Below are 18,389 nucleotides of genomic sequence, written 5' to 3'. Positions count from 1 at the left end.
GAGTTCTCCACCTCGGACAACGCTTAGCCGAAGATCAGAGGCTAAATGCCTGTGACTGCGGAAGTGTTCCCCAACAGGAAGAGAACACTCTTGCCTGTTGATTGTTGAGCGGTGTTCATTCATCTGGTGTCATAGCGTCTGCGTGGTCTCCCCAATGTACCGTGTCATGGGACATCCTTTCCTGCAGTGTATCAGGTAGACAATGTTGGCCGAGTTGCAAGTGTATGTACCATGTGTCTGGTGGATGATGTTCTCATGTGAGATGATGGCATCTGTGTCGATGATCCAGTATGCCTTGCAGAGGTTGCTGTGGCAGGGTTGTGTGGTGTCATGGTCACTATTCTGCTGAAGCTGGGTAGTTTGCTGTGGACAATGGTCTGTTTGAGGTTGTGTGGTTGTTTGAAGGCAAGAAGTGGGGGTGTTGGGGTGGCCTTGACGAGATGTTCATGTTCATCGATGACACGTTGAAGGCTCCGGAGAAGATGGCATAGCTTCTCCGCTCTAGGGACGTACTTGACGACAAAGGATACTCTATCCGCCATGTCCTGTGTTTGTTTTCTGAGGAGGGGGGTGCAGTTTTTCGCTGTGACACATCTGAATTGTCAATCGATGAGTCGAGCGCCATATCCTGGTCTTTATGAGGGCATCTTTCAGCATCTGGAGGTGTCTGTTGCGATCCTCCTCATCTGAGCAGAGCCTGTGTATATGGAGGGATTGTCCATAGGGGATGACCTCTTTAACGTGTTTAGGGTGGAAGCTGGAAAAGTGAAGCGTCGTGAGGTTGTCTGTGGGCTTGCAGTACAGTGAAGTGCTGAGGTGACCGCCCTTGATGGAGATGTACCTGTCCAAAAATGCAACCGATTCCAGAGAGTAGTCCATGGTAAGTCTGATGGTGCGGTGGAGTTTGTTGATGTCATCATATAGTTGTTTCAATTATTGTTTGCCATGAGTCCAAAGGAAGGAAATGTCATCGATGTATCTAGTGTATAGTGTTGGTTGAAGGTCCTGTGCAGTGAAGAGGTCTGATGTCGGCATGTTGAGGTGTGAATTTGGTCACCGTGGCTGTTCCATGCATCTGGATGAAAAACTGGTTGTTGAAAGTGAAGACGTTGTGGTCCAGGATGAAGCGGATGAGTTGTAGAATTGCATCTGGAGACTGGCATCCTGGACGACAATTAATATTTTCAATGCATTCTATCCTTAACTAACGTCCACTTTCACAAGTGCCCCTCATTGTGACCCTCTAACTTCATCTTATGGGCCCTGCCTCTGTGTTATATTTGTGCCATCCCCACTTATGATGGAGGAATGATCATTGATAAAGCAGCTGAAGATGTTTGGGATACTACCCTGAGGTACTCCTGCAGAGATGTCCTGGAGCTGAGATGACTGACCCACCAGAACCACAGCCATCTTTATATGTTCCTGGTATGATTCCAACCAGCAGAGAGTTTGCCCACAGATTCCAGTTTTGCTAGGGCTCCTTGATGCCACACTTGGTTGAATGCGGCTTTAATGTCCAAGGGCTGTCACTCTCACCTCACCTCTGGAATTCAACTCTTTAATCCATGTTTGAACCAAGGCTGTAATGAGGTCAGGAGCTGAGCGACCCTAGCAAATCCCAAACTGGACATCACTGAGTAAGTGCTGTGTAACAGCACTGTTGATGACCTCTTCCAACATTTTACTGATGATCGAGAGTAGACTGATTAGCTAGTAATTGAACGGGTAAGATTTGTCCTGATTTTTGTGTACAGGTGCTGTAACTGTACTGTAACAACACCATCATTTACCTGACAATGTGATAAATTGCCTAGAAGAGCTTGTCTAGGGGAGTGGCAACTTCTGGGGCACAAGTCTTCAGTACTACTGCCAAAATGTTATCAGGGCCCATTGCCTTTGCAGTATGCAGTGCCTCCAACTGTTTCTTGATATCAAAATTGGCTGGAGACTGCCATCTGAGATGCTGGGGCCTACTGGAGGAGGCCAAGATGGATCAGCCACTCAGCACTTCTGGTTGAAGATTGCTGCAAATGTTTCAACCTTATCTTTTGCACTGATGTGCTGGACTCCTCCATCATTGAAAGTGGGGATATTTGTGGAGCCTCATTTCCAGTGAGTTGTTTAATCGTCCACCACCATTTCCGGCTGGATGGGGCTGGCCTGCAGAGTTTAGGTCTGATCCATTGGTTGGGGAATCACTTAGCGCTGTCAATCTCTTGCTGTTTACACTGTATGGCTTCAGTAGTCCAATTTGGTAGCTTGATGCCTCATTTATAAGTATGCCTGATGCTGCTCCTGGCATGCCCTCCTGCCCTCTTCATTGACCAGAGTTGTTCCCTTGGCTTGATAGTAATGGCTGAGGGGGTATATGCCATGCCATGAGGTTGCAGATTGTGCTGGAGTACAGTTCTGCAGCTGTTGATGGCCCACTGCGCCTCTTGGGTGCTCAGTCTTGACTTTCTAGATCTGTTTGAAGTCTGTCCCATTTAGCACGTTGATAGTGCCACACAACAGGATGGAAATTATTCTCAGTGTGAAGATGAGACTTTGTCTCCACAAGGACTATGCATTGGTCTCTCTTACTGATGTTGTCATGGACACATGTATCTGCAACCGGCAGATTAGTAAGGATGAGGCCAAGTATGTTTTTCCCTTTGGTTCCTTCCCCACCTGCTACAGACCCAGTCTAGCAGTTATATTCTTTGGGACCCATCCATCTTAATGATCCATCCATCTTAGCTGAGCTACTGATGGTGGTGGACATTGAAATCCCCCACCCAGAGTATATCTTGCCACCCTCAGTGTTTCCTCCAAGGGTTGCTCAATACGGAGGAGTACTGATTCATCAGCTGAAGGAGGACAGTAGGTGGTAAGAGGTTTCCTTGTTCATGTTTAACCTGAAACCATGAGACTTCATGGCGTCTGGAGTCAATGTTGAGGGCTCTCAGGGCAACTCCCTCCTGACTGTATACAACTGTGCTGCCATCTCTGCTGGGTCTGTCCTGCCGGTGGGACAGGACATATCCAGGGATATGTACACACAAAACCAGAGAATTACACCCTGTCAGTCTACTCTCGATCTTCAGTGCAAGTGATGGAAGGGATCATCAACAGCACTATTAAGTAACCTGCACATGGATGCTCTGTGCTCTGCGAGGATCACTCAGCTCCTGACCTCATTATAGCCTTGATTCAAACATGGACAAAGGAACTAAATGCCAGCAGTGAGGCAAGAGTATCTGCCCTGGACATCAAGGCAGCATTTGCCGAATATGCCATCAAGGAGCCCTCCCAAAACCTGAGTCGATGGGATCAGGCAGAAAACCCTCCTCTGTTTGGAATCATACCAGGCATAAAGGAAGATGGTTGGGGTGGTTGGAGGTCAATCATTTTAATACCAGGACATCACTGGAGGAGTTCCTCAGGTTAGGATCTCAGCTGCTTCATCAATGACGTTCCTTCCATCATAAGATCAGAAGTCATGTTCGCAGTTGACTTCACAACATTCAACAACATTCACGACTCTTCAGATACTGAAGGAGTCCATGTCGAAATGCAGCAAAGCCTGGACAACATCCAGGCTTGGACTAATAAGTGGCAAGTAACATTCATACCAGACAGTCGTCAGACAATGACGATCTTCAATAGGATCTAACCATTGCCCCTTGACATTCAATGGCATTACTATCGCTGAATTCCCCCCAGTATCAATATCCTGGATGTTACCATCGATGAGAAACTGAACTGGACTAACCATATAAATATCATGGCAGGTCAAAAGTTAGGAATCCTCTGACAGGTAACTCATTTCCTGACTCCCTTGTCCACCATTTACAAGGCACAAGTCAGGAATGCAATAGAATATGCTCCACGCACTTAGATGTGCAGCTCCAAAACTCTCATGAAACCCGACATCATCGAGGACGAAACAGCCCAATTGGTTGCTACCCCTTCCACAAACATTCAATCTCTCCACCACTAATGCACGTTGGCAGCCATGTGTACCATCCATAAGATGTCCTATAGAAATTCGCTAAAGTTTTTTGGGCTACACTTTCCAAACCGATGACAAGAGCAGCAGATATCTGGGAATCACCATTTGGAGATTCCCTTTCAAGTCACCATCCTGACTTGGAACTATATCACCATTCCTTCACTGACCTTCACTTGGTCAAAATACTGGAGTTCCCTCCTGAACAGCACTCTGCATGTACCTACATCTCAAGGACTTGCATGGGTTAAGAAGACAGCTCATGATCACCTCCTGAAGGGCAGCTAGGAATGAGCAATAAATGCTGGCCAAGCCAATGATGCCCACAGCCTGTAAATGAATTTTAAAAATTATGCAGTACAGCACACAATATCCCTCAGACTCCTGGATACTTAATGCCAGCCTTCACAGAGCTCCCTAGCAACTTTTAAATCTCCCATCCACACCCTCATTGGTCCCAGAATCTGCTATCTTCCAGACCCCACTGTCAATGTTGAGCCTGTCTCACTGTGCATTTCACACTGGCTGGGAGTTAACTGGCACGCCCATCGAGTCTGCTCCACCATTCAATGTGATCATGACTGATCTGATAATCCTCAACTTAACTTTCCCATCCTATCTCCATTACTAGAAAGTTTGGCTTTCTTTACTACCAAGTTCATCACACAATTTTATTTTATTCCTTATTTGAACCTACATAACCTCTGTTGTATTCCACCATTACAACCGCTGTAGACAGTGACCGTTCTATTGAGCTGTGTTCTTCAAATACACCAGACCGCTGGTGTTAATGATCCTCCAAGTTGTCAGTAAGTACGTATAAGAAAAATTATTAGTTTTGTTGTCTATGCACATCATATTTACATGAGGTTTATGGATGAGCAATAAATGCTGGCCCAGACAGCAAAATCCATATTCTATGAATGCATAAGAAAAAAGTTGAACTTCAGTTAGTAACATCAATTCTGATTGTAGAAATACAATCATTAATTTGCATGGCATGAAACAAAGCCTGCAATGGTTTGACTAATGGTTTCCTTTCTTGTGCTTTAAGAAAACTTTTATCATTTACTGAATCCATTAGAAAATGCATATTTTATTCAGTTGTGCACAACAAAGAACAGAATTGTGTCTGTATCTCTGTACTCAATGAGCTATTCTGTTCAATAAATAGAGATTCACTCGGTGTATTACTGTATTATGACTAATAACTGATTCTTGTGATGAATACAGTTTGTTGAGAGTGAAAATATATTGAGGTGATACTGTGCTTCAAAACCATGAGGTCTATAATTGGAGTAATAGCTGATTGATTCCCATTTCCCTAATGACTTTTGGCAAGTCAGCTAAGTTATACATTTTGTGCATTTACCTCCGACAAACAGTTCTGATCTTCAACCTAGGGCATGACATTTATTTTTGCTTACTCACTAGAGGGAAACTAGGCAACTCTGAAAGCTTCATCAGTCAGGATGATCATCTATACCTCCTTAAACCTCCTACACTATATATGTTTTCTATTTGAAAGATGTGATCGGTGCTAAACTGTGTTGCAAATAATTTGTTGCAAACAAGAATTAAAAATATTTTCTTTGTAATTGAGCAGCATACTGAATTATTTTACCTAACTGTATAGGAAAGTTAACGTTATCATCATTGCTTACATACCTTGCATTTATAATCAAAACATTTCAGTGGACAGTTGCTAGATAGTTTGCAGCAATAATATAAAATATGAAAAGGAAAACAGTAATAAGCAGTTACACCAAAAGAAAATCATGGACTGTTTTTTGGCAGAGAACGAGTAAATGGCTTTGTTTTGTGGTTTGAACATTAATTTCCTGCAAGATAATTTGTGAAACAAGAATGTGTTAGCAGCAGCCTATCATAATTTGCCTATAATAAAATATTCATTTCATACCTCCCAAGCTGCTAAATTACCACTCACTGTTGCAGACCAAGTGATTGCATGATGGCGCATTTACTTAAGAGCTCACATGACAGAAGCACAGGAGTTCTCTCTGGAGTGTGGGCAGAGTACAAGCATTATTATAAGCATTAAAAGCTGCACAACTGGTGAATAAAATTGTTTCTTAAGTCCTTTGTGTCAGGAGTTGGCAGTATGGCGCAAGGATTTTGTAGCACTGACCCGTTTGTATTCAGTGAAAATATTGCGGATGACTGGGCCAAGTTTGAAAAGGAATGGCATATCTTGTGTGGTGCTCAATCATCGGATGCATCTAAAAAGGTACAAACTTACAAAACTTAGCAGGCCCCAAGGCTGTCGAGAATTTTGAGTCATTTGTATTTCAAATGGAGGAGGAGAAAGACGACCCTGAAATAATTCTAGAGGTGTGAGAACATTTGACTGCTAGTGAAAAACAATACCCAACAGGCAAGCATTTAACTCCACAAACAAAAGATCTGACAAATTGATACAATCATACACCACAATTTTGAAAATCTTAGTGAAAATATGTGCATTTGACACCCTTACTGATGAGTTAGACAGGGATAGAATAGTGTTTGGGGTCCACCCAGCCTGCAAGCAGTTGCTGTGAGAGAGATTTAACACTATAAGCAGCCATTAGCAACCATATTCTAAACAAACAATATGTAAAAAAAAAAGCAGCAAGGAATTTAGATGGGAAATTGAAGTTTTTATGATCACACATCAAATGTGCAATGGCCACCACAGATGCCCTGCCCCAACTGCAGTGGTCATCACTTTCAAAATAGAATAGCATATTTGGCATATGGTAAACAGTGCAACAAGAGTGGAATCACTTCACAAAAGCTGTTCATAAATCCTGTCTCTCAGGATCTTTTCCATCAACTTACCAACCACTGAGGTTAGACTCACTGGTCGGTAATTTTCTGGGCTATCTCTATTCCCTTTCTTGAATATAGGAACCACATCCGCAATCCTCCAATTCTCCAGAACCTCTCCCATCTCCATCGATGACGCAAAGATCATTGCCAGAGGCTCTGCAATCTCTTCCCTCGCCTCCCACAGTAACCTGGGGTACATCCCATCCAGTCCCGGCAACTTATCTATCTTGATGCTATTCAAAAGCTCCAACACATACTCAAGCTTTTCAGTCTGCCGCAAGCCTGCACTACAACCACCAAGATCTTTTTCCACTGTGAATACCGAAGTAAAGTATTCGTTGAGCACCTCTGCTATTTCTACCGGTTCTACACAAACTTTCCCTATGCTGCAATCCTCAAGCCTGCGAACTATGCCACAACAGGGTCTGTCCTAGTCAGCACAGTGAATATTCTCCAGACACACCAGGACTGTAATTACTACTGCCAAGGCTCTTTTGCAGTCTAAACTTGAAACCAATGTGAGTAGTGTCCTCATGGCATGCCCATTAAGTGGGAAACTGCACCATGGTCACAATGCTGACAGAGTCAGCCCTCTAACATCTGGTCAAACTGTCAGGATCCACATGTGGCCAAGATAAGTTGGCAGTGGTGCACAGCTATGCTGCAGAGTCAAACAATTGTGGTACACATTATGTACAAAACTAATGTCACCTACTACATGAGGTTGCCTCAACTGCTTCAACAGGTTTCAAAAACAACACCAGCAGAAGCCAGTAGTACCCCAGTCTTTTAGTTTATGACACAGGCCCCCTACATCAGTGGAAATGGGGGCTCATCCAGAGGCCTACACAACAAACCCTGCACCCACTGGGTGCACCAAAGTCTTCCCCGCTGAAAATATCAGCCCGAGAACATCTAGATCACAGTCATTTGGCACAATCCTATGCTCTGAGCATATGATCAAACCAAACACAAAGTTCCAGGACTATGTAACAAACTAGCCTACAACTGCCCTTACACAATTAAAAGCTGGAATGAGGAGAGGGGTGAAGAATGCATAATGGGCAATGCACCAGCTTAACCCATGTTTCACCTTATCTATTGTTAGCTGGTTCAATCTGTGTACTAGAAAATGGTCTGCATGCAATTAACGTTTGCACATACTGTTACATCTCAGTACTGGAAGATGTAGAACCAGTGGTCATGTGATGATACAGTTACATAAGAATTTATGTGATGGAAGCTCAGGAATTCTCCCCAGAGCATGGGCAGAATGCAAGCATGTAATAGCTATTCAGCTAGTGAATAAAATTATTGTTTGTTATAAGTCCTTGGTCACCAGTCTTTGGGAACTGTTACAATTGTTAAAAAGTTCAGGAATTCATCTGTAATTGAATAAAAGTTACTCAATGATTCCACAAAATTGAAGGAGGTTGTAATTTACACATGGTACATTCTTCCAGAAAAATGTCCATTTCAATGCTTGTTGCTGGAAGGTAACAATTACATATGTGATTTTTATTTTAAATCTGTTCACCTCCTACAGACATCTCTTAAATATCATACATTTCACACAAGTGTACCTAACATTACTTGAGCAGATTTGCACTAATAGGATCAGGGAGCATGCGGTAACCAAGAAAGGATGTTTTACAATTGTCTGTTGGCCCCTCTTCTATTCATCAACCAGTTGACATAGGTTGAACAAATGGGAGCACATTTGGGTTCTGTTAAACTCGGTAAAGAAAACATTGTACTTATTTTTCTCATAGCTAGTGTGTGTTTATAATGAAAACCTTATTGTATTTATCAATTTATGACCTGGGAATTTCAAAGAAAATGTGTCATTTTTAAAAAGGAAGATTTTATTGCTTTCATGGCACTAAATTTATGTGTAAATATTTGAACTGGAATTTGATCAGATCAGTGCCCAAGGTAGGGCTCTGGTTTTCAGCTTTCTGTCTTCATGAATACTGAGCCTAGCAGATCTCCCAAGTCCAGTTCATTTTTAAGTATTTTGGAGGCTTCCAGCATGGTATCATCACTCTCATGTTGTTTCTCGCACCCGATGTCTGCGGGATGTCTGTCTTTTTAAGACTAGGAATTTATTTTTAAATTCCATCTTGCTGAAGTTGATTGTTCTGCACCAGGAATGAAACACAATTCTACTTCTCAATGCCACCACATATCAGTAGTGGCAGAGCAGAAAATCTTTTTTTCAAAAGTCTAAAACTGAAAAAATTATGGGTTGATGTCCATTTCACAGTAAGAGTCATGATCAGATTAACTTTTAAAAAGGTAGCTCGGATTCCATTCACCCTTATTCTTTAAAGATAAAATTGTCCACTTCAGAACAGATCCAGACATGTCTTTTATGAAGACTGTTAAATCGTTCTTTTGATTTTATATTTCTTTTTCAAGACCTTTAAACAGGCGAAAGCAAATTATCATTGCACAGCACTATATGTAGATTGGTTTAAACAGTTTTCCAGCTTCCCAGCCTAATGCCAAAGGACTGGTAAAATTCCAGCCATACAGTCATCATGACACAGAAGGAGGACATAAGAACATAAGAACTAGGAGCAGGGGTAGGCCATCTGGCACCTCGAGCCTCCTCTGCCATTCAATAATGTCATGGCTGATCTTTTTTTGGACTCCGCTCCACTTACCTGCCCACTCACCATAACCTTTAATTCCTTTACTGTTCAAAAATCTATCTATACTTAAAAACATTCAATGAGGTTGCCTCAACTGCTTCATTGGGCAGAGAATTCCACAGATTCCCAACCCTTTGTGTGAAGAAGTTCCTCCTCAATTCAGTCCTAAATCTGCTCCCCCTTATTTTGAGGTCATGTCCCCTCATTCTAGTTTCACCCACCAGTGGAAACAACTTCTCTGTTTCTATCTTATCTATTCCCTTCATAATCTTATATATTTCTTCAAGATCTCCCTTCGTTCTTTTAAATTCCAATGAGTATAGCCCCAGTCTACTCAGTCTCTCCTCATAAGCCAACTCTCTCAACTCCAGAATCAACCCAGTGAATATCCTCTGCATCCCCTCCAGTGCCAGTGCTGTATATCCTTTCTCAAATACGTCACTAAGCCCATCAAGACCATGCTAACTCTGTACAGAGCAAGCCAATCAGCCATATTGTAGCAATCTTTCCCCTTAGACCTGCGTATTTATTTCTCGCATGTCCATCGCATTTACTTTTCAAATCATTGATTATCTTCGCTTCCACAACCCTTGTATACAGCGAGTTGCAGGTCACTACATTTCACTGTGTGAACAAGCTCTTGCTCTATTATCATCCTTACCTCTTGCCAAAAACCTTAAATTTGTGTCCTCTAGTCCTTGTAATCAGCTAATGAGAACAACTTTTTGTTTACCACATCTAAACCTGTCATAATCTTGTACATCCATCTGCACTCTCTCGAGGACCCTCACATTGTTCCTAAATCCTTGGACTTGGTAATTTAGTTTATATTCAGATAATTTGGTAGAAATATTTAACTTCCTTGCAGCTTGTTATAGGTATTGCAGCTTAATTTTGGCACTTTTTAATATAAAGAACAAAATTGATGTTGTGTTCTGTTTGGAAGTTCTTTGAGGTTTAGGGAGCGAATTTGAAACCTAGTCGAGCCTGGCGCAGATCCCAGGAAATAGCATACAGGCCTAAAAGTCGGTTCCACGCCAGCAACAAATGGTTTGCAATTGTTCTGGTCTCTTTCTAATGGTGCAAACTATAATGCACCCTTTCTGGAGGAACCTGAGTAGGGTCTATGGTGGGGGGCTATGCAGGGGTGTCATACAGGGACCAAGTATGAAGAGGGAGTCATGGTGGGGGATCAGGGAGGGGAATCCCAGGGGAATCACAGGGCCCCAGCGTGGCGACCTGTGTTGGGGAGGAGGTGAAGGAGATCTTGATGTCTGTGGGAGAAGAATGGGGTCTCCCAGTGCACTGTGAGATCGGGGCACCCTTGTGAAATGGCACTCGAATACACTTACATGTTTAGGCCTCCCCACTACCGGCGTGCAACTCAATACCCTCCCAAAGTGGGACAATTGCAGTCCAGAGTGTACCAGATGGACCAGTGCAGATAACTCCAGTAAACTCACCGTTATGACATCTGACTTTTTGGGGACAAAATTCCACCCTGGTTCTTACTTCACAGTGAATTTTCCCAGTTCCTGAAATTGTTCTTTAAAAAAAGAGTTTGGCAGTCTTTCTGACATATTCCTGCCTCCTCTACTTTTCCCAGATGTGAACAATATGAATGAACAGCAATCCGCCTGATATAGGCACATAGCCAGCTAAAATTAAGGTCATTATAGCAGCAATTAATGGATTTTTTCCATCAGTTTGCCATCTCAGAAAAGGTGAGAGTACCTTGGAAGGTCTGGATGCTGTTAGATTCCACAAGAGCAAATGTAATTTTTAGGATATCTGTAAACAAATGTTTTTAATTGGAAGCATTTCCTCTGCAGATGTATCAACCAGATAATGCTGTGCATGAGGAGTTGGCTGCTAGTTTCTATATCAGTATATCATTTCCATCTTGTACTTTGCTGTTTTTTATCTGTTCACCTGAGCACCACATACACTTCACAGTATGGCTGAGGGCCACTCCACATTTCAGTAATTCTGATTTGCCACACCATGTCTATAAACCATCCATCATTCCTAATTGGAAAGCAGTCCTAAAGGCAGTCTATAAACTGGCTTCCGTTGTAAACTTCACATTCTGTGTCCAGCTACACACACCTGTGGGTACCTGACCAGAAAGTCAACCTGACATCAAGATTGGCACATTATTGGCACAAATTCAGCCCTTGGTGTCAGCTTTGGAAAACTGATTAAATGCATAAGGTGCTGCTTAGCTCAACTGGCTAGCATGTGGGTTAGATCAACACTTTGGATTTCCATTCTGGCTGAGATAGGATTCAGAATCCACGCTACCCACTAAAATTAATCACAACACTTTGCTGTGATTCAGCAAATAATTGCCACAGGCCTACCTTCAGACAGAGAATTCATGAAGAAGATGATATTGTTTAGATCGGAAGTATACTCATCTCACATCTTTCTCTACTTTCTCTCCCTTCTCCTATCACGGCCTCTCCAAGATCATCTTATCCACAAGATTAACAGCTTATTCCTCAACCCTTTCCTAATAAACTGCAGACCACACCAACTTCATTCCCTTCTCCGCCTACCCCACCCATGTTAAGACATGCAGACAGTCTCCTCAGCAAATTGACAGACAGGAGTTGAGAGCATTTTACACTGCCAGATGTCCCATGAATGATTTCTGGCCTTGGTTCAGGAATCCATTTATACATTGTTCCTATGGGAAAATCAGTTCTGACTTAGGACGTTTGAGGTACAACATAGTTTTCCAGAACCAACTGCTTTGGTCTGCCTGTATGTGAAACTAGCCAAAGAGATATCAAATCAATGTAGCACATCTTTGTGATAACACAGATATCTACTGTGAATGGGAACACTATCAGAAATTCTGTTTGATGTTGACAATCATATTCAAATGTTATTTTACAACTTTAAGTCTACTTTTATTGTGTAAAATTATTTTGTTAATTTATGAAATTATTGTGTTAAATGAATGAAGCATTTTTGCCCTACCAGCAAGTCCACTGACGTAGAGCTCGGCTAGACTTGAGCACAAAAAGTGGGCTTGCTTTTCAATGCTTTATTGAATGTTTCACTGTTGGAGATGTCATCTTTAAGATGAATTGTTAAACTGAACATTATCTGATCTGTCACACGGATGCAAAAGATCCCGTTGCTCTACTTAAAGAAGAACAATGGAGTTCTTCCTTTATTCATTTAACAGGATGTGGGTGTTGCAGGATGGGGCTAGCATTTATTGCCCATCCCTAACTGCCCTCCATTTCAGAGGGCATTTGAGAGTCAACCAAAATGCTGCAGATCTGGAATCACATGTGGGCCTGACCAGGCAAGGATGAGAAATTTCCTTCCCTAAAGGACATTAGTAAACCAAATGCATTTGGTTTTAAGGTCATCATTAGACTTTTAATTCCAGTTTTCTACTGAACTCAAACTTCACCACCTGCTGTGGTGGAATTTGAACCTGGATCCCCTGAACATTACCCTGGGTCTCTGGATTTTAGTCCTGTGACACTACCACAATGCCATTGCCTCTTCCTGATATCATGGCCAACATTTATCCTTTGACCTGGTGATCTGGTCATTAAATTCTTTGCTATTTCTGGATCTTGCTATACACAATATGGCTGCTACATACCCTACATTACAACGCTTCAAAAACACCTTATTGCCTATAGACCTCTTTGGAATAGCCTGAGATCAAGAAAAGTGCTACATAAATACAAGTTTTTTTCTCTTCCTCACTTTTTTGCTCTTATTTTCTCCTTTTTCTTTGTTTGTGTTTGTTTTCTTAGGAAGAAGAATGATGTGGAGCATAAACATCCGCATAGATTAGTACATAAACAAAGTGTTGGAAATCTGAAGTAGAAACAAAAAATGAAATATCAGCACACAGCAGGGAAACAGAGTTAACATTTCAGGTCAATGACCCTCCATCAGCTGAAATGTTAACTCTGTTTCTCTGCTGTCTGTTTAGTATTTCCAGCATTTTGTGTTTTTATACTGGCATAGATGAGTTGAGCCAAATACCTCATTCTGTACTGTAAATTCTATGGTTAAAATAATACATGGTTTATCGTCTGCTTTAAATGTCTTGAGTATTTTATACAAGCAGAACCATGAGTAACTTTAGTGACTGGTGTAATAAACATAGATAAAGAGATATATAGACACACAAAGGGACCTGGGTGTGCAAGTCCACAGATCCTTGAAGGTGGCAGCACAGGTGGAGAAGGTGGTGAAGAAGGCATATGGCATGCTTGCCTTTATAGGACTGGGTCTAGAGTATAAAAACTGGAGTCTGCTGTTACAGCTGTATAGAACGTTGGTTAGGCCACATTTGGAATACTGCATCCAGTTCTGGTCACCACACTACCAAAAGGACATGGAGGCTTTGGAGAGAGTGCAGAGGAGGTTTACCAGGATGTTGCCTGGTATGGAGGGTCTTAGCTATGAGGAGAGATTGGGTAAACTGGGGTTGTTCTCCCTGGAAAGACAGAGAATGAGGGGAGACCTAAAAGAGGTGTATAAAATTATGAAGGGTAGAGATAGGGTGAACAGTGGGAAGCTTTTTCCCAGGTCGGAGGTGACGATCACGAGGGGTCACAGGTTCAAGGTGAGAGGGGCGAGGTTTAACTCAGATATCAGGACGTTTTTTTACACAGAGAGTGGCGGGGGCCTGAATGCACTGCCAAGAAGGGTGGTAGAGGCGGACATGCTGGGATTGTTTAAGACTTATCTGGATAGTCACATGAGCAGACTGGGAATGGAGGGATACAAACGAATGGTCTAGTTGGACCAGTGAGCGGTGCAGGCTTGGAGGGCCGAAGGGCCTGTTTTCTGTGCTGTATTGTTCTTTGTTATTAACTATAATACGGAAAAATAACCATTAGTAAATCTATTCAACAAGATTTGAGAACAGTTTAATCAGGAAGACCTAATAAGAAATATATCTATGAAGTAAACAACTATGTCTGTGTAAATTTACAGGTTTCAAAGAATCCCAAAGTAGACACATCCTGAGGTCGTATGACATGCTCCTTTTGATGTAGGCAAAATATGGTATATAAGTAAGGATGCTTCTTGACAGTTTTTTTTAAGAGGGCTTGAAATATAGAGAAACAATAAGCAACCCTCAGTTTACAGATAGATTCATACATGCAGTGATCAATGAAGTCTGTTTTGTTTGCTTCACCATCAAATGTTTATGTGAATCATGAAATTGTGAGTTGCAGAAGGAAGGTGGCTGACTAATAATTGAATGTTAATGGATATGCTTATCACCCCAGAGGAAATTTTGCCCTTCCATCATAATATTCTGAATGTGACTTCAGAACTCACTTTTAAATTTTGTTTCCTTCACTCAAACTTGAACATGCTTTTCAGATGTAGCCTTCAATTTCTTTCATCTGTCATAGGATGAGAATAAATACTGCTAATGATAAAACTACCATAATTTTTATCTATTTATCATGTTCACCTGTTTCCTCATATTTATTTGTTACATTTAACACACAAAAAAATGCTCTTGAATTAAATAAAAGCTAAAATAAAACACCCTTTAAATGTACAGGGAATCATTATCTCTCCTAAATAGATAGGCATCTAACTTGGCCTACACTTTGATGTGAATAGATTATGAGGCTCTTCCTAAAATTATTGATTAACTTGTATTACAAAATAGACTAAGGGTGAACTTTCCCAAAAAAAATTCTGAGGTCATAACCACGAGAAACTGTGTGATTTGCACCAGTCCATTTGGAGTGCTCCAGCCCGCACTCAGCACTCAGTCACTTAAGTGTCATTATGCAAGGATGCCCCAATTTCACAGTGCGCTGGGAGACCTCCCTCTTTTCCCATTGACCTCCTCATTGGCAGCATATTCCCCAACTTTCTTCCTAACATGGACTGCTGACATCAAAGTCCTTCCAAAAGGTCCTCCCTACTGACCCCTGACATGCCCCCATCATGACTCCCAATGTGCCCCCAAATAAATCTGTTGGATTTTTAACCTGGTGTTGTGAGACTTTTTACTGAGAATATGGTTGATTGAGAAAGAGGAGGCTGCTGTCTAGGTGATGCAAGATAAAGGACCCCACGAGCTACAGGCAAGGCACATCGAGTCGCTTGCAAGTGGGATTTGTAACGTGCTAATACATTGATGTTCATTTGACTCTCATTCCTTATTGAGGGTTGGTTAGCTCAGTGGGCTGGGTGGCTGGTTTGAAATACAGAACGATGTCAATTCTCATATCATCTGAGGTTATTCATGAAGGCCCTGTCCCCTGCCTGAGGTATGTTGATCCTCAGGTTAAATCAGCACCACTCAGCGCTCTCTCTCTCTCTCTCAAAAAGGAGGGAAGGCAGTCTGTGGTCCTCTGGGAGTTTGACAACTTTCATTCATTGTTATTTCCACACCAATAAAGCATTTTCTTGCTGCATTTCTACTGTCGCCTCAATTTACCAGTCCACCTCCATATGCCTATTACTAAATCATGGGGCCAATGGTTGTCTTCCTTCTGCCATTTTCTCAGCCAATTTTCTTTCCTTCATATAATCCCTACAATACAGAAGGAGACCATTTGGCCCATCAAGTCTGCACCGACTCTGACAGAACATCCCACCCAGGCCCTTTCCCGTAACCCCACGTTTACCCCACTAATCCCCCTAACCTACATATCTTTGAAGTGTGGGAGGAAACCGGAGCACCCAGAGAAAAGCCATGCAGACTCAGGAAGAACATGCAAACTCCACAGTCATCCAAGGCCTGAATTGAACCCAGGTCCCTGACGCTGTGAGGCAGCAGTGCTACCCCTGTGCTGTTCTTCCACAGATATCTTGACAGTCTTCATAATATTGAATGCTGACAACCCGTTAAACTTGCTGTTTGCCCCTTTCACAATGTGAAGTCACTTCACATTGCCTATCTTTCAGTATCTGCTGCCTTTGTGGTTGGCCTCTTCACCTGTTGACTCTTAATTAGCCAGCCACTGAAAAATCGTATGCAAACAAGTAATCCTCACTTAGCAAAGCTTCTGCCCAGAGTCTGGCTGGCAGGTGAGCTACTGTCAGGGAGTAGAGAGCAAAGAGAAAAGAGAGAGATATTGGTTTGGCAAGACACATAAAAGCTTGGTGTGCAGAGAATGCAGAGCATTATTGAATGAGATGAGTTATCAGAATGTGGGCTGGGGACTCTGCCAGGTCGCAACATGGGCCGGGTAACAGCGTGAGTTGGTTGAGGGAGAATGAAACATGAATCAGTATCAGGGGTTTGGAGCATGAGTTAGCCAAGGGTGACCAGAGCTTGAGTTGGCAGTGGGAGTTTGGAGCATGAATTTGATGGGGAGAGACTATGGGTTGTCAGGAATTTTTAAAAAGCTATTTATGAAGTGTGGGCATAATTGGCAAAGCCAGCATTTATTGCCTTTCCCTAGTTGCCCTTCAGAAGGTGATGGTGAACTGTCACCTTGAACTGCTGCATTCTTGAGGTGTAGGTATACCTACAGTGCTGTTAGGGAGGGAATTCCAGGAACAAAAACAGAAAATCCTGGAAAATCTCAGCAGGTTTGACAGCATCTGTTCAGAGCTCTGATGAAGAGTCATCCAGAATTGAAACGTTAGCTCTGTTTTTGGGTCAGGGAGCAAGTTTGCTTGAGAAGCTAGTTGGTAAACATATGAAATTCTGAAATCCCAACTTTATTAAAGCCAGAAAACCTGTGTTGAATAACCAGAACTGTTACACAGATCTCAGTTTGGATACCTGCTTTACCATAACTATACAAACTGTTTACTTCATGGCACACTGAAGTATAAAGTTTTATAACCAATTCATGCTGGGAAAACCAGTAAAAAAAATGCCATCCTCAGTATATTTGAGCCATATATTCTGTACTTTTCAGAAGCTGCACACAGTCTGCATGACAGCAATTGGTGGAACTAATAAGACTTAGAAGATTTCCCACATCTAGATACACATGAGGCAGGCAAAGTACATGCTTACTTCTGGTTTCTATAGATCGTTTCTCCTGGGACAGATCACCAAACTAAAGCCAGAAGCTAAAGCTTGAGGGGCATCACTCCTCACCAAGCATGGCTGATGAAAACGCTGTTCTATTGGCATGTTGGAAAGATTTAGAGGTTGATAACCAAGCTGTTTTGGCAGCATTATGAACACATCTTCCAGGACCATCAGGTCCTGAACTGGGACTTGAACACATACTGCATTTGGTTCTGAGGCAGGGACACAACCCAATTCAGTTGAAATAATGTGTAGAAAGATTTGCATGGTTCTTAAGAGCAACAATCAATTGCTGTCGAATCAATGTGCTGTTCCAAATGTCTGTATCGTTAATCAAATTTTATTTTTTCTCTTTAGAGTTCTGATAAGTTGAAACAGATGCTTGGTGAAAGGCAAAGAATTCAACATACTCTGTCTTCTACCCCACAAGACTTATTATGAAAATCAGCACATACTTAATCTCCTAATGCTCTTTATATCTGAACTTTCTGTAACAAATATAAATACTGTTGTAAGACCTAACTGGGGGTGGGAGGGAGGAGAAGGCTTACCAGGGTTCAACGGCTTGAAAAGATTGTTCTCACACTACGGTATTTTGTAACAGCTTTGATTAGATGGAGAACATATTTTAATTTCAAAGAATTTTTTTATATCCACTTTATATCCCCCCTGCTGTAATATATTTATACATTGATGGGATGAACACAAGAACATAAGAAATAGGAGCAGGAGTAGGCCATCTAGCCCTTCGAGCCTACCCCGCCATTCAATAAGATCATGGCTGATCTGTCGTGGCTCAGTTCCACTTTCCCGCCCTCTCCCCATAACCCTTAATCCCCTCTCTTATCAAAAACCCATCAACCCGCGTCTTAAAAATATTTAGCGAGGCAGCCTC

The 18,389-nt window shown here is 42.1% G+C and overlaps 1 protein-coding gene across 4 annotated transcripts in view; it reads left to right on the top strand.

Moving 5' to 3' along the window:
- The window catches only part of ube2e2 (ubiquitin-conjugating enzyme E2E 2), a 210,138-nt gene that overhangs the window by 145,555 nt on the left and 46,194 nt on the right, over nt 1-18,389 (top strand). The window lies entirely within an intron of this gene.

The sequence above is a fragment of the Carcharhinus amblyrhynchos genome, chromosome 2, assembly GCF_965287045.1.
Source record: "Carcharhinus amblyrhynchos chromosome 2, sCarAmb.v2.hapA, whole genome shotgun sequence".
In the NCBI taxonomy this organism is placed as follows: Eukaryota; Metazoa; Chordata; class Chondrichthyes; order Carcharhiniformes; family Carcharhinidae; genus Carcharhinus; species Carcharhinus amblyrhynchos.
Note: the sequence above shows the minus strand (reverse complement) of the source record. Positions and strands in the feature narration are given on the sequence as shown.